A 12,407-nucleotide genomic window follows, 5' to 3' on the forward strand; every position below is an offset into this window, starting at 1 on the left:
GGTTCTGGGCAGGGTGGCACCCTGGCATTCCCGCTGGCACCGGGGCCACTTGGATGCCACCCAGGCACTGGGATGCCCACGTGCCAGGTTCTCTGTGCCGGGGTCGGGCCCGGAGTGCCTTGCCCATAAGAGGTGGGGTTCGGGGGGGGGGGGGGGGGCTCAAGGACCCTGGAAGAGGTGTGTTGGGTGCAGTGGGGGGGGGGGGGGGTTTGGAGGCTCTGGTGGGGTCTCTGAGTGATGTCTAAAGATTGGGGCTGCCTTTAGAAATTATGCCCCGATCCATGAGTCGTCTTCCTGAACTGGTGAGCTGATCCCGTCAGTGCAGGAAATAATGTCAGTGTGGCCTCGACTAATAAAAACAATTTTTTTTTAAATGCGGCGTCGACGGGGCGTTACCCGCCAAGATTAAAAAAAGGTAAAATGCCATTAAATAGCAGGGGGCTAGATCCTCCAGAGCATCCGTGGGGTTTTACGTGGGAAAATTCGGCTCCGTCCCAGCACCGATCCTCTGCCCGGTGAGGCACTAGCAGCCGCACCACGAAAAACGCACGGCCTCCACAAAATAAATGGCCAGAGAATTGCCGGGTCCATGGCCGCGCATGCGCATGGCGACGACCTGCAGCTGCCCACAGATAGAGTCACAGACTAACGACACAGACTCTCATTGGTTGCGGCAAGGCTTAAACAACATAATGGGCTACAAAGCAAAGCCGAGTAGAATCTCCGGCAAAAGCACACCCCTCCCTGATGAACTCAATGCATTCTATGCTTGTTTCGAGCAAGAAACCAACAAACTGTTGTCAACTTCCCCAACAGACCCAAAAACACCCATACCTACCATCACAGACTCCAAAGTCAAATCAGCTTTCTTGAAACTGAAACTTCGGATAGCAGCGGGTCCTGACGGAGTGCTTGGTCGTGCACTTAGATCCTACACAATCCAACTGCCGTGTCCACAGACACCTTCAACATCTGTCTACTCCATTCCAAGGTTCCTGCCTGCTTCAAGAAGACCACCATCATATCAATGCCAAAGAAGAATCAGGTACCGTGCCTCAACACCTACTGTTCGGTGGCCTTGACATCTATCATTATGAAGTGCTTTGAAAGGTTGGTCGTGAGACACATAAACTCCATACTCCCAGAATGCCTTGATCCACTGCAATTCACATACCGCCACAACTGGCCCACAGCAGATGCTATCTCCCTGGCCCTAAACTCATTCCCTGGAGCATCTCAACAAGGACTCTTACGTCAGACTCCTATTTATTGACTACAACTCCGCCTTCAACACTATAATCCCAGCCAATGTCATATCAAAGCTCCAAAACCTAGAATTTGGCTCCTCCCTCTCCAACTGGAACCTCGACTTCCAGACCCATCGACCACATTCAGTAAGGATAAACAATAATACCTCCTCCACGATAATCCTCAATACCGAGCTCCGCAAGGCTGTGTACTTTTACTTCCTATACACACACAACTGTGTGGAAAAATTTGGCTCCAACTCCATCTGCAAGTTTGTTGATGGCACGACCGAAGCTGGTCAGATCTCAAACAACGATGCGTCAGAGTACAAGAGGGAGATAGAGAACCTAATGGCATGGTGCAACAACAATTGTTCCCTCAATGTCAGAAAAACTAAGGAGTTGGTCATTGCCTTCAGGAAGCAAAGTATCGTACATGTTCCCATCTGCATCAATGGTGCCAAGGTGGAGATGGTTGACAGCTTCAAATTCCAAGGTGTGTACATCACCAACAATCTGTCCTGGTCCACCGAAGTCGATGCTATGACCAAGAAAGCACAACAGCACCTATATTTCCTGAGGAAACTAAGGAAATTCGGCTTGTCCACATTGACTCATACCAATTTTTACAGATGCACCAGAGAAAGCATCCTATCTGGCTGCATCACAGCCTGGTATAGTAACTGCTTGGCCCAAGACAGTAAGAAACTACAGAGAGTCGTGAACACAGCCAAGTCCATTGCGTACACCCGACTCCCATCTGTCTACACCTCCCGCTGCCTTGGGAAAGTGTGCAACATAATCAAAGACTCCTCCCACCCGTGTTATTCCCTCTTCCAACTTTGTCCATTGGACAGGAGACACAAAGGTCTGAGAACAAGCACCAACAGATTCAAAAACAGATTGTTCGCCGCTGTGACCAGACTCCTGACTGACCCTCTTATGGATTGAACTGACCTCATCACGTATCTTCTCTACTGCGCAGCACTACACTCTGTATGCTTCACTCGATGTCTATGTCTAAGTATTAACATTGTGTATCTATCATATGTTTTTCATGTATGGAACAATCTGCCTGGCCTGTACGCAGAACAATACTTTTCACCATATCTCGGTACGCGTGACAATAAATCTAAATCTCCTCTCAGCCGTCATCTCTCCAAGGAGAACAATCCCAGCCTCTTCAATCTATCCTCATAACTAAAGTTTCTAATCCCTGGAGCCAGAAACCTCTTGTGCATTCTCTCCCTATAGAGTGGTGCCCAGAGTTATATACAATATACCGGCAGCATTCCGGTCGAGGGTCTGGCATAAAAAACAGAAACATAGTCGGTGATATCTCTATCGCGGAAATATTAATCAGCCGCTGAAAGAGCAAAACTTAAATCAATCAATGTGGGAGATGTATTTTCCAATTTGGGGAAGTTTTTTTACAGTAACCATGAAGTACTTGGTTTTATATAGTTTCATTAACATAGGAGATGTTTGCAAGGGATTTCACAAAAGGGCAATAAAGAAAAACAAAGTAAACCAATGGAAGAGATAAAAGTGGGTAGCCAAAAGCTATATCAAAGAGTAACGGTGACAGAGTTGCAGGAACAGAGAGTTGTTGGGGTGTGAGGTGAAGGGGTTCTAGGGGTATGTTAGGTAATAGACATAGGAAAGGCTAGGCCAGCAAAATATCATAACACAAGGATAAACTATAATGCTGGTAGCCAATGCAGGTCAATGAGGGCAGGAGCAGCGGACAAGCTAACTTATTGTGGGGTGGGATAGCATATGACCAGCAGAGCTTTGGATGAGCTGAAATGTAGAGAGAATGGGAGGCCTACCAGCAGGTCACTGGAGTCACATCTGGAGGGTTCTGAAGAAGCAGAAGTAGGTAATGTTGCAGAGGTGGAAATAGATGGTGTAGGGTGATAGAGAGAATATAGGAAGCTCAACAAATGATCAAATCAGAGGTTGATGCTGTAAACAGTCCAGTTTAACCTGAGTAAGTGGCGAGGGAGGATGTCGGAATTAGTAACAATAAAGATATGTCTGTGTCTTACCATACAGCGGGAGAAAACTGGAGTTCATATCGAATGAATGTCAGACAAGTAAACTGATAACACGGTGGCAGTCGAGCGATCACACGAGAGGTCCTTGAGAGATAGGGCTGGGTGTTGTGTGCATAAATATGGGAACTGACCTAATTTCTGTAGGTGATATGCTGAGAGGCAACATATAGATGAGGAAGAATTCAGAGCTGAAGAATGATATTCTTTTAATGCTGCATTATTTTCAGACAGATAAGAGCTTTTCACTCACAACCAGAGCCAGCATTGGTGATTAGAATCTAATTAAGTTTGTACAGAAAGATAGCGCAGTGGAAATGCACTTGCTTATAATGTTCAGGACTTAATTTCTAGTCCAAGCTGAAACTAAACTCAAAGAATCGGGAATTATGATGTCAGATACTAGTGCATGAGCACTTAAAATATTTGACTTAAACTCATCATTATTATTTTAGTGAAAGGTTTGCCGATTTGACTTATTGGCCAACACAGCCATTAATACATTGAAAATGGAAATTACAGATAAAGAAATTAAGCACTCATATGCAATTATTCTCAATGTAATTTCAAAATTGAAGAGATTCAAAGCAGAAATTATAGATGGGAATATTTTCAGCGTATACTACTTCCTCCTTATACTTGGCAGATAATTAACTTCAAAGTTAAGTTTCTGTCATTATTAAAAGGCAAAAATTAGTAAAATATTAGTAATTCAGCTGTTTCCTCAAAATTCATGTGCTCAGCTTGGTCTAATCCAGTTTAAGGTGGCACACCAGACCAAAACTAGGATGAGTGGCTTTATTCCAGAGGTATATTCTGGGGGGACAGCCAATCACACACAAATGTTCTGGTGTTGCCCCAAACTGGTAAGTTTTTGGGTCTCCTTCTTCAACACCATGTCGGCAATTCTGAGTATCAAGCCTTGTCCTTTGGTGGCCATTTTTAGGGTGTTGGACTCACCAGGGGTGCAGTCTGGAGTGAAGGTAGATGTCCTTGCCTTCACCATGCAGATTGACCAGAGGCGAGTTCTGCTGGGGTAGAGGCCTTCTTCTCCACCCAATGCCTCGGTATGGTTGGGTGACCAAATAGAATTCTTGTACCCGGGGAAAGTCAAGTACACCGTCAGGGGCCGGTTGAAGGGTTCGACTGCAGGTGGCAGCCATTTATTACCTACTTTAAGGAACTAATCACTGTCAGTTGCTGGGGGGTGGGGTTTGTTTTGTTTGTTTTTTTGCGGTTGTCTTCTTATTTTGGTGGATGGAGTGGTATGGTTGGTTGAGGTTTTTGTTTTGTTGGTTTTGGATATCATCTACTGTGGGTAATATAGGTTTTGCTGCATTTATTGTAAAAATTGAAAATCTATTTTTTTTTAGTGCCCGCTGAAGTAGCTAGCAAGCCACTTAGTTGTATTAAATTTCTCCAGGAAAGCTGATACAGAATGAAACTAGATGGAATACCTGGTGTTGACGTCGTCACCGGAAACGATAATGGCACACCTTAGCCTGTCGTCCCTGTAAAGTCCTCTTAACCATTAGCTGGGGATTTGTGCCTCTGTCTAGTCAAGTAGCACTCTGCTACTCAACTCAACTCAAAACTGGGCATCAGTGGCAGCAGAATTGGACTCAATCACAATCTGTCACCTCACAGCCTGGCATATCCCCAAATCTAGCATTACAATAAAGCTGCGGGCTCATCCGTGGTTCAATGAAGAGTGCAGGGCAGCATGCCAGGAGCAGCACCAGAGATATCTAAAAGTATCTACCTGGTGAAGCTACAACAGAGGACTAATTGCCTGCCAAACAGCATAATCATCAGGTGATAGAATGAGCGAAGAATACATACAGTGCAAAAGGAGGCCTTTGGCCCTTCGAGTCTGCACTGAACCTCCGAAAGGTGATCCTACCTAGGCCCGCTCCCTCACCCTATCCCCATAACCCCACCTAACCTGCACAGCTTTGGATAGTGGGAGGGAAGCAGTGGAAACCCACACAGTCATGGTGAGAACATGCAAACTCCACACAGGCATCCAAAGCTGAAATTGAACTCGGGTCCCTGGTACCGTGAGGCAGTTGTGCTAACTGCTGTACCACCGTGCCACCCTAATGTTTACCACATTTCTCAGTCACAGTTCCATTAAGCAGGTCAACAATGCACTTTTTGACAGGTCTAACCTTACATCACCTGCCACACTGACCTCAATATTCAACAGCAGAAGAAGCTGGAATACCTTGCAGCCAGAGATGTGTAAAAGGAGTTGATTTCCCTTTGATTTATATCCCAGCCTGGAAATCTTACACAAAGCCCCTTGGTATTAACTGTCATTATTAAACTCTTCACCAATCCCTTAATCCCACATTAAAAGACATTGAAACCATTCAGCCAACTTTATAACAATTAAACCCTGACAATGCAGTCTCAGAAGCTACTAGAAAAACATATTGCAGACTAAATGTGATAAAGGTGATAACGTCATTCTGAGAAATGTGATTGCCTTCATTTCATTTTTCATCCAAGTATTAACCAGTGGAGCCTTTCCTGTAAGGAGGTTTCCAGACCTTCATTGTCAACAAGACGCATATACTTCCAAACCAATGTGCTTAAAGTGCAGCCAATGACCAGTTTCAACTTAAAATGAAAATCGGGATCCTAAGCTGTGTTAGAAGTCACGTTTCCATATTAAAGGCTTATCACCTGAAAGAGATGGGGGTTTGGATTCCTGATGGGAGGTCCCCTTTCAAGCTGGAGCCAGCTAAACACCAGGCCTTGCTCTGGTGTAAATGGAATGGTCAGAATATCAATCCCATTGCCAGGCTCCGATTGTCCCATTAATTCCAGGTGAAGACATTGAAAATTGCCACAACTCACTTTATCCAGGAGGACTAAAATAGAACATAATTCTGAAATGCATCTGTTCGTGATTTTATTCTATTCTTTCATGGGATCTGAGCATCGCCAGCAAGGTCAGCAATTGTCTCCAATCCCTAATTTTACTTGAGAAAGTAGCGATGAGCCACCTTTCCGAACTACTGCAGTACACCTCCAGTGCTGCTAGGGAGTCAGTTCCAAAGTTTTGACCCAGTGATACTGAAGGAAGGGTGATATCGTTTCCAAGTCCAGATGGTGCATAACTTGGAGTGAAACTTGCAGGTGAAGATGTTCCAATGTGCCGCTGTCCTTATCCTTCTCGGTGGCAAACAATGTGGGCTTGGAAGTGCTATCTAAGGGGGCTTATCACGTTGTGGCATTGCGCATGATAAATGGTACACCCTGCTGCCACTTGTTCTGACTGCTAGACATTATAAGACGGCTATGTTTTAAATTGTCTCTTGAATTTCAAATTCCCTGGATTGGGGATGGTGTGAAGTGTCCTGAACTCTGTCTGGTGACAGGCCTATGTTATTCTGTTGCCATTGAGATAGGGGCCCATGTCAAACCCTATTGAAATTCAGGTGCCAGATGTAACAGCTGAAAACCAAGGCGAAGTCAGCGACTCACTTCTTGCTATTCACAGACTTAAAAACTCGCAGAAGCAGTCAGGACGAAAGCAGGTGCTGTGATGCCAAGCAGAAGAAAAGGATGGCTTTGGGGTTAATCAACAAGTGGAGTACTGGTGAGGACAGGAACCCCTGTTAGAAGGAACATGTAAAGGAATGCGGCTGTAAATACAAGCTGCGGGATTCTCCGTGGGCAGGATCTCTGCTTCGCCGGCAGTGTACCCACGCCTGCGAGTTTCCCGACAGCGTGGGCTGGCCATTATGGAAAACCCATTGGCCGGCTGCCGTAACGAAGGATCCCACTGCTGGTGGGGGCCCGTCGCACCGAAAAACAGGCGCAGCAGAATGGAGAATCCTGCCCGAGGGATCTTGTCAGGGTGGATGTGGAAACGATGTTTTCTCTTGTCAGAGAATCTAGAACTAGGGATCACTGTTTAAAAATAAGGGGTCTCTCATTTAAGATGGAGATGAGGAGAAATAATTTCTCTCAGAAGGTCGTGCGTCTCTGGAACTGTCTTCCTCAAAGGGCAGGGGAAGCCGAATATTTGAAGACAGAACTAGATAGATTTTTGATTAGCAAGAGGGTTGAAGGGTATCAGGACTAAGCAGGAATGTGGGGTTGAAGTTACAATCAGATCAACCATGATCATATTGAATGGCAGAGTAAAATCACCATTATCCCAGATGACTATAGGCTGCTTCCCCCTTTGAGGATTTAACCTGAGGATCACCACACCTCAGACGAGGGGCAAGGTTGAGTAGTTGGGCCTTCATGAAAGACCTCAGCCGGTACAAGAATTGAACCCGCGTTGTTGGACTCACTCTTACATCACAAACCAGCTGTCCAGCCAACTGAGCTAAACTGGGCTGGTCCTTACCTGGTCTGGCCGACATGTGACTCCAGGCCCATAGGCAATGTGGTTGACTCTTAATTGCCCTTTGAAGAAGGGAAATTATGGATGTGGTGGTGATCAAGCTTTATCCGGATGGTGTCGAGCATCTTGAGGATTGTTGGAGCTGCACTCATTGAGGCAAGTAGAGACTATTCCACCACATTCCTGGCTTGTGCCTTGCAGAGGGTGGACATGCTTTCAGGTGTCAATCGATTCGTTTATTTTTGCAGCATTCCCAGCCTCAGAACTGGTATTGTAGCCACGGTAACTATAAGGCTGCTCCTGTTGAGTTCCTGGTTAATAATGACCCCTTTGATGTTGAGGAACATAGAACATAGAACAGTACAGCACAGAACAGGCCCTTCAGCCCTCGATGTTGAAACCGGAGCACCCGGAGGAAACCCACGCACACACGGGGAGGACGTGCAGACTCCACACAGACAGTGACCCAGCCGGGAATCAAACCTGGGACCCTGGAGCTGTGAAGCATTTATGCTAACCACCATGCTGCCCCTTAAAGTGCAGCAGTTTTGGGGTGTCCCATCACCAAGTTATCGTCTATCGTCAGCGTAAGCAAGTTCCAGTCAATGGGAGAACCATTAACCGAGTCACTGTTGGTCTCCCTGCTTAGTACATCCCTAAGTACAATAACATGGGCGATTGATGTCTGTCATGCATTTCAATTGCAATTGTATTCGCTGCAAACGGGTCCGTTACCCGAATGTTACCCATATTCAGTAAAATTCCTGCTCCAGGTGAGGATCGAACTCACAACCTCGGCATAGCTCGCCGTCTGCACTGCTGTATAAGTACCGCGCGCTAACCGATTGCGCCACTGGAACAGACAGTTCAAGCAGGAAGTCAGTAATAGTATTGAACATCAAGGAAATCAATCTTAATTTTGAAGCACCCTAATCACCATTCAGTGATTTACCATTTACTGCAGCCGGATTGTCCTCTGAAGCCGAAGGGCCTCTTGCTTCGAGAACCCACTTGCCCCTAGTTGGTCAGGACCAAGTCAATTAAGGGGCCGCTCTAGTCACAGTTCCTGTTCAGTGGCTGTTCCCATCCCAACTCACACCATTTCTCCTCCACCAACATGGTAGGTTCAGGACATGGAACAGCCCCAGCTCCCATTTCCCGCCTCCACGGTGAAAAGTCAGTGCAATGTGTACGAAATAAAGGTTAGTGGTCTCATTTGCAAATGTAAATTTATACTTTTACTAATTGTCAATTTTTGTTAAAACAAAGCTGTATAATAGAAATCAAAAAACATATAACTCACCTCCTAGCACCAGAGGCTTCCTGAATCACATTGATGCCTCAATTTAATGCCCCAGATGTGTTTTCGCCACATTGAATAGAACAATCTGCTCCCACCAAGTGAATTACACAGGAGACACCATGTCACTTACAAATATATTTTGTTATAGAATATCTTCATATCAGAGAACATCATTATCTAGTGACCTCTGCTGGACATTAACATGTGTGTGGACACAGAGTGTCAACAGGATAAGGTTCAGCTATGATCCTCTTCATAGTCAAATCGAAGCAGACACAAGCCGGGAGATGTGACCGCAAGATAGATATCGTGGCAAAAGACCATTCGGCCCATCTATCCAGAAACGTCTGTCACATTACGGTAGCCTGATTGTAGTAACATAGAATCATAAAATAGTTATACCGAGGAGAAATGAAGACAATTATTTTCTGACAGGTGAAAGGTTTCAAGAAAACTGCACCCGATTTCAAACCTGCTTCCTCTTTAAGTATGGAAGAGAAGTGTTACTTTTCCATACTTTCGAGGAGAAAACATGCAAAAAAGCTTCTATCCCTTTTGTCAATTCTCTTTTAGACAACAGAAGGTACAATTGGGACAGAATAACACCCATCACATAGTAGATCAAAGTTCAGGTCGCAAATAATGCTTGCAGACAGAACATGCCAGCTCATTTCCAAAGTGCAGCCACTGGGAGGGAAGTGGTTTGGTTGGAGTTGGGTCTGGGGTGTCGGGGATGTGGGGGTGCAGGCTGCAATGTTGGTGATTACTAATGCAGGGCTGCAAGATGTCAGGACTAAGAATTGAATATCCAAGGTTACAAGCTCAACAGGAAGGATAGAAAATCCGGTAGAGGGAGAGGAGTCGCACTAATGATTAAGGATGAAGTGATTTATATGATGGGTGGATGTATCAAGAGGTAGGCAGATAGCAGAAAGTTTATGAGAAGAATTTTAAAATATAAAAGGCCTCACGGTAGCATGGTGGTTAGCATCAATGCTTCACAGCTCTAGGGTCCCAGGTTCGATTCCCGGCTGGGTCACTGTCTGTGTGGAGTCTGCACGTCCTCCCTGTGTGTGCGTGGGTTTCCTCCGGGTGCTCCGGTTTCCTCCCACAGTCCAAAGATGTGCGGGTTAGGTGGATTGGCCATGCTAAATTGCCCGTAGTGTAAGGTTAATGGGGGGATTGTTGGGTTACGGGTATACGGGTTACGTGGGTTTAAGTAGGGTGATCTTTGCTCGGCACAACATCGAGGGCCGAAGGGCCTGTTCTGTGCTGTACTGTTCTATGTTTATGACTGTGGCTGTATAGGCCCCCAGTTGCAGCTCTGAAATGGCAAAATGTATCAATGCAAAGATTTGGCAAGCATGTGATAAAGGCAGGGTGGTTATAGTGAGCGATTTTGGGCAGGAGTTTCCGTCCAGCGAATCCAGAATCGCAAGGCACGATCGGGCAGAGAATCGTGTGTCAGCGGAAAATCGAAGCTAGCGCCGTGCATCTGGCGGAATACCATGCTCCGGTGCCTCGACAGCGGTGTGAGTGCATTCAACTTCGCACATACAATAAACGCTGTTAGCATATCATTAACGGACCCATCCCATGATTCTCCAGGCCTCCCACAATGATGCGCTCCTGCGTCCTGCCAGTGTGAATAACTGATGGCAGGGTTCACCTGTGGTTTCAAAATCGGGGAACAGGCGCAGTGGCTGCTGAGGGAGAGAGAGAGGAGGTAGGACAGGTTCCCAGACCATGGTCTTCCGGTCTGTCCTGGCATGGCTAGCTGGGGGTTGCGTCTGCCAAGGCTGGGGGGAGTAGCTGCGGGTGACCATGGGACGGGCTGTGTGGTTGGGATGTCCCCCCATGACCAGGCTGTCTGCCTTTGTCGCGGCCTGCAAGGCAGCCACCCTGCTACGCCTCCCACACGACCGCCCACCGTGGCCCTTAGTTGCACATAGCGACACCGGCCATATGGGTGCCCACGCCCCACCTCCACCCCTCCTCCATCCCAACAGACCCCCTCCCCACCTACCTCCTCCCCCCCACACCACAACTGGACTTCACCAGTGGGGCATCAAGCGGCCCACACTAGAACAACGGCCACATTTGCCTCTACAGGGAGGTGCCGAATTGGGGCTGTAGAGAGTACCACTGACAGGGGTAGCATCAGCCACTGGTACCCCTAATGGCAGGGACGGACACTGGGTCCAAGGGCCCCCACAGTTCCGGGCACTGACGGGACCAGGGGTGTGGTACAGAGGGCAGAGTGCCAGAAAGAATGGCCTGGGATGGGTGTGTGAGAAGAGGGAGGGAGGCAGGGGCTGCCATGTGTACTGTTGAGTCTGGTTGGGCACGGGGGTATGCACCATGCATGCCTGCCTTCCACCCCCTGCAGACAATGGGTTTCGGAATCCAACCAGGAATGGTTGGCATCTGACTTGCCGCTGCAGCCGTGGGGGTTGCACTGAGGCTGTACCTGCAGCAGCTGCTCGGGGAGGTCTCTCCAGAGAAACAGGAGTCAGCCGGTGAGACTGGAGAGATGGCCACCCAACAGGTTGAGGAGGAGATCGAAAGGAGGCACCGCATCAGACCTCGTGTGTACCGGCAACGCCTGTCATTCGCGAACCTGTGGGACCGGGCATGCCGTTGAAGACTCTGGCTGAGCAGGGGGACCGCACGGCATATATGCTGCATCATGGCACACCTGGAACTGCGAGGATATGGGGGAGGACACCCACTCCCAGTGGCTGTCAAGGTGAACGTTTTTGCCACGGGGTCCTTTCAGGCGTCGAGTGGGGATCTGTCTGGGATCTCATAGGCCTCGTGCACAGGTGCATCCCTGCCATCTCAGAGGTCCTATATGCCCAGTCGGCACAATATATCAGCTTCAATGTGGACCAGATCCACCAGGCCAGCGGGGTCTGCCACCATCCCCGATGTATCCCAGGTCCAGTGGTTGATCGACAGGATGCATGTTCCCCTATGAGCACTGGCTCATGAGGGGCTGACCTTTACAGACCACAAGAGGTACCATTCAATGAACATGCAGCTGGTGTGTGACCAAAAGGTGCACATCATGCATGTCTGGGCCCGATACCCAGGCAGCGTGCACAACGCCTTCATCCTGGCAAGCTCGATGGTACACGATACCTTTGAAATGTACGCCTGGGTGAGGGGTTGGCTCTTGGGCATTAGGGACTATCTGCTTCGGTCGTGGCTGATGACCCCTATCTGGAGGCCACAGACCAACACAGAGACCCACTTCAATGAGACCAATGCCACGACCGGGTCTTTTGTCGAGCAGTGAATCGGCGTCCTAAAGATGCAGTTCAGGTGCCTAGACCACTAGGAGATTAGCACCAGGAGAGACTCCCACATTGTGCTGCCCTGTTGCGTCCTCCACAACATTGTACAGCAGAGCGGCGACATGCCAGAGG

At 47.8% G+C, this 12,407-nt stretch overlaps 1 non-coding gene across 1 annotated transcript; it reads right to left on the minus strand.

The window, feature by feature from the left end:
- Positions 1-8,438: 8,438 nt before the first annotated feature.
- trnai-uau lies at positions 8,439-8,533 on the minus strand. Its single transcript has 2 exons — positions 8,496-8,533; positions 8,439-8,474 (listed from the first exon to the last, which is right to left on the minus strand). It is a non-coding gene; the product is annotated as a tRNA-Ile (tRNA).
- Positions 8,534-12,407: the final 3,874 nt, after the last annotated feature.

Source organism: Scyliorhinus canicula, chromosome 9 (genome assembly GCF_902713615.1).
Source record: "Scyliorhinus canicula chromosome 9, sScyCan1.1, whole genome shotgun sequence".
In the NCBI taxonomy this organism is placed as follows: domain Eukaryota; kingdom Metazoa; phylum Chordata; class Chondrichthyes; order Carcharhiniformes; family Scyliorhinidae; genus Scyliorhinus; species Scyliorhinus canicula.